This window comes from Leptinotarsa decemlineata, unplaced genomic scaffold (assembly GCF_025532065.1).
Source record: "Leptinotarsa decemlineata unplaced genomic scaffold, Ldec_3_MD MMD2_tig00026336_RagTag_RagTag, whole genome shotgun sequence".
Taxonomy (NCBI): Eukaryota; Metazoa; Arthropoda; class Insecta; order Coleoptera; family Chrysomelidae; genus Leptinotarsa; species Leptinotarsa decemlineata.
The window spans coordinates 4,683,143-4,688,150 of record NW_027412692.1 but is presented as its reverse complement, the minus strand read 5'-3'; the positions used below and the strand labels follow the sequence as shown (position 1 = coordinate 4,688,150).

General features: G+C 30.2%; 1 long non-coding RNA gene across 1 annotated transcript; it reads right to left on the bottom strand.

Annotated features, from left to right (window-relative positions):
- Nucleotides 1-2,098: 2,098 nt before the first annotated feature.
- LOC141485804 (uncharacterized) lies at nucleotides 2,099-4,445 on the bottom strand. Its single transcript, XR_012467473.1, has 4 exons — nucleotides 3,565-4,445; nucleotides 2,847-2,903; nucleotides 2,645-2,786; nucleotides 2,099-2,203 (listed from the first exon to the last, which is right to left on the bottom strand). It is a non-coding gene; the product is annotated as an uncharacterized lncRNA (long non-coding RNA).
- Between the last annotated feature and the right edge of the window lie 563 nt (nucleotides 4,446-5,008).

Genomic DNA, 5,008 nt, shown 5'->3' with positions numbered 1-5,008 from the left:
CGACTTATTGGAAAAAAACAAGAATCCAATATATTACTTTGCTGACTACAGCACACTTGTCTCGTCATTCCATTTGGATTCCAGGACATCGGCTGCGGATGCACATCTTCACCGGCAGCAGGAGGTTGCATATTTTGATCTATAGGTGGAATGAAAGTGACCAGGTTCAATTCAGTGCTACGAAAACCCATCGGTTTCCTCTATAAAGACAAATCCGCTTTCTGCTTCGATAAGTTTTTCGTGGATTGAAATGGACACCAATATGTCTTGGCATAACAATCATGTCGCTGGAATTGCAAAGGCTGCTTCTCAAAAGCAGCCTTTGCAGAAAACTGTACACACATCAGCAACTGGGTGATCTGGGCTTTCAAAAGCCCCGTCCTAAGCATACCCTGAAGATGCTGGATTTCATCTTGAAAAGAGCAATCCGCCTGATTGGGGACACGAACATCTCTTACAACCTTGATAGTCCGGAACATCGATGAGAAGTTGGAGATTTGTCACTCTTCTATAGATAGTTTCACGGAAGGTGTCCAAGTGACTTGGCATATTTGATTCCACAAAGAGCGGTACATATCAGAAATACGTGACGGACTGTCACTGGTCATTTTTTTGAGGTTCAACTCAGTACACCTCGAGCTTCACTGTTTGGAAAGAATGACGTGAATCGCTACTTTTGCACAGGCACCGCTCTTAGAGCGCCTTAAATATTTTTATGTAGTGCTTGTGTTTTGTCTTTAAAAAAGAATTTCAGATGCTTATTGAAGACATTTTGATACTAACTTTCATGCTTTTTTCACAAGAGGTTGTGCTGAAGGCATGGCTGAGCTCGATCCTACATTGTGGAAGTCCAAAATGAAGTTTCAAGTTTTTTTCTTTTGTCAACTACATAAAGAATAGAAAATATGTTCAACTTTTGTTGCACGGAAAAAAAGATTTGTTGAATGAAATAAAATTCACTTCATTCAAAGAAATAAAAGTGTCATATATGCACGACAAAATATTTTGTTGATGCAAGTAAAAAGAATTCTTGACTCCTAACTATTTCTTCAAGCATATGTTCATTGTATCAAACAAATATTTCATTGGAACAATCGCATCCATTAGTTATTTCAATTCAAAGAAGAATTGAATTCAAGTAATATCTAATTGATAGCGAGAATGATTTAGAGTAATTCGAATATTCTATTGAACAAACAAAATTTAAAGATGGGTGAAATAGTGGATCTGATTGAAATAATCAAATGTATTTTCTATTTGAGTAAAAGTTATGTTGAAGAAAAATAATATATCTGCAGGATGATGGAGAACTTTGCTTGTTTTGATAATGGGAAAATTTCCACTAAAGTAATGATTTTGTTGAACAAATAATGACTAGTAGTTGAACGAACAATGTTTATACCTCATTGTGAGTATCTTTCTGATAGAGTAAAGCATTTCGAAAGTTCAAAATAAGTATGAATAATGATGTACCAAATGAAATAAAGTTACAAATCAAAATCCTTCCCTCTTGTTTGAATTTGGTTATTGGATTCAATTAACCAAATATTATACTAATCTTAGTACCAGCATCTCGTTGGTAGTAATTTTCAGTTCTACTGAAAATTACTTTTCTCTTATCCAAAACTTCAATATGTTTTTTAAGTTTGTAGATAAAAAGCATTACGTATAGTTTTAGTATATTGAGAAAATTACTTTTCGGCAGAATCAGAAATACAGAGTCAATGATTGAATTTACATGAATCTCCAATCAAAATAGATCAAGTTATTGAATAATTGTGAGAATATATTATAGTTTGTTCAACAACCCGATTTCTCAATACATTAAATACACTTTGTATCATTTTCTCAACTGGATTATTGATCTACTTACGTATCACGATTTTTTAATCAGCTGCTGATGGAAGTCTTGCGGATAATATTTCATATTCAATACTGAATATGTAAATGCCATGGAAAATTGTTCAACGTGAGAATGAGCAAAATATAAATAAAAATCGAGAAATTTTAGTACCAAATTTATTCAAACAATTAATAAATTATAATAGGCTTCTACAAATATTTAAATGAAAATATAAATTTTTCACAAATGGTTAATCCTAATATAAAACATTAACATATTTTATTATTTATTATTATTATTGGTGATATCTACTAAAAAACAATCAGAGTTGATTTCGAAACCTTTCACTGAAGTAATGATCTAAAATGAAAGAGAACAGAGATTAGTGATAGTACATTTTCGCAATAATACTATTGGATCAATTTCTATTAACTAGCTTAGATATTATCCCATAGAAATATAAAAATATAATTTTTTTTTGTACACATCCAATTTAACAAAAGGAGATACCCTTATTTTTTGATAATAGGAAAAAAACAATGACGTACTTCATCACAGAAAAATTTGATTAGAAATATGACTGTGATGACAAAATTTACCTAGGTCTCCAATCATAACTTTCAGGCCTTCAAATCTATTAAATTTAAGAATTCTAGCATTTGATTACTTAGGTATAGACCTGAATAATGAAAAGTATCCACAGCAAATCGCAAAAATATATAGTTATTTGACAAAACTGAATATGTTTTTAATTGTAATTGTGTACATATTTGTTATTAAAGTTATGAATGAAAGACATACCTCTGTTATATATGATTCTTAATATATTCCATCAATTGCTTCCTCGATTGAATATTTTTCTTTTGCCAATTGGTGGAGTCATTTCTTTCATTTCTTCATCAGTGAGCCTTTTAGCTATGTCTTAGGTTACATCATTTTCTGTCTGAAAAGTATGTGTTTCAAGTATATTATTAGGAGATAAATAATATATGTATTTTTTCACCTTTAAAAATGCCAATTAGGTCATTTAATCCCAAGTTATTAAGAAATTCCTCCATGTCTAAAAATAAAAGAGATTATATTGCATGTTTTGAATTCGTGCAGTTTTGTTGGATGTCATCATTTATGTAAATATGTTACAAATAACTTTCCTTTTTCGGTATTACTGATTTTAATAAAGTAATACAAGAGAAAACTGTGATTATTTCACAATGTTCTTTGAAAGAAAAATCTTGAAAAGAGGTTCCTTCAAAGATTCAGTATATACTATCATGATGAAAATGAAATCATTGTTTACGGCACCGTTCAATTATTTATGATGTAAGAAATTTACAATTCGAAATAAAGGTACAGCCGACATTGTATACCTACACCTATTTCTGTGGCAAACATCTCAATTGTATTTACTCTGAAAATGTCCAATTCCTTCGTATCCAAAGATCAAAGGTCAACTAGGTACCCAGTATATGCATACCTACCTACCTCTCAATGATAATCATTTCACTCGACAACTTCTACTTTCTTAAAAGCATAATTGAAAACATGGAAGCTTTCTTTCAGTCATTACATGAAACAATAAGAACTTCAAGCCACTTTTATAGATAGCTGTCGAGAAAAATGTATGGGCACGTGCTTGAAAAAAACGATGTCCGTTTATCCAATACATGCTATTCATAATTATTTCAAAATATGGAATGGAAGAAAGTATATTATCAACATACCTGTGAAAACACTGAAAAACTTCAATCCACGTATAATCAAAAAGAAACTGTAAACCTCTTCGTCATTTCCTTGAAAAACACAAAACACATGTTAATTCTTATTCCATTCGTGATTAGTTTACGGTTCTTGCGAAAATGCAAATGGTGCCGACCGGCACTCTATTCCTTAGAAGTATTTCAACTATATCATTTCTTTAAAGGAAACAATTGAATTTTTCAAACCAACAAATAATAAAAATATTGAAATGAAATTATCCATAATCTTGAAATTATTTCCAAAATCAGTTAAAGGTATTGATATGTATTGTTGAAGTGAAAATAAATATTCAGTTGATTCAATTATATATTAGTGTTAAAACAGCACCCCATAGTGTTAAACTGAATTGGAAAGTTTTCATTCAACAGACGTACTTTTGATTTGATGAAATTATTTTGTTTGACTCAACCGAATTATTTTGAGAACTCAATAAATGTTATTCTTGAAATGATCCACAATTCATTTGACTAAGTAAAAGACCTCTTGAATTGAAATATTAGAGAAATTAAAATGGGAATTTCATTTTGTCTCCGCAAAATTATCATCTAATCGATACAATACACACGTCGTTTGGTATGAATGATATTTAATCAAAGTGATGAAATAAATTAGACTAAATAAATTTCTTTGAAGTAACAAATCTTTTTTTTCCGTGTGGGGATCAATTTAGATGTTGGACTACGTTAATTATTCAACGAACGAGGTACAAAGAGAAACCAGAAGAACGGAAATGAAAATACACAATCGTGGAACAATGTTTCCCAATTATAACTTTGAGTAATAAATTCACGAATCCATTTCAATTCATTAATAATTGAAATTTCAACGTTCATTTACTGTTCGTAATAATACAGAAGTCGTTTGTTGAAGTGTATAAAATGGTTAAACCTTGAATATAATAGCAAATATACTGCGAATATGAGGTGTTTATTATGAAAACAAGTGGATTCAGTATTTGATACAATTGACAGGTCGAATACTCACAGGGATGAGAGGAAAAAAATCCTATAGTTGTGGAGATTGCAAACTTTTTAGTTCACTCCAATGAGTTACAGCGAGAATACAAATTATATTTCATAAAGAAAATTATACTATGAGATCAGAAAAAAAATTATATTCTTTTCAGTTTAGTTTTTGATTAAATAGTGGACTGAAAAAGACTACTGGTATGAAAATTGTCTTTTTTGAGGTGTTTATAAAGGAAAACGTTAGATAAGTGAATGTAAAAAATCGACAACAATGAGAAAATGATAGAATTACTTACGAAAAGTAAAATATTCGAATAATATCTAGGTTGTGTTTGTTGAATTATATACGGAGTATCAAACAAAATCTTTTCATTCTCACAGAAAAACTAGAAAATTTCTATTCATATGGACTATGTTTGATTATTGATTGATTTGATTG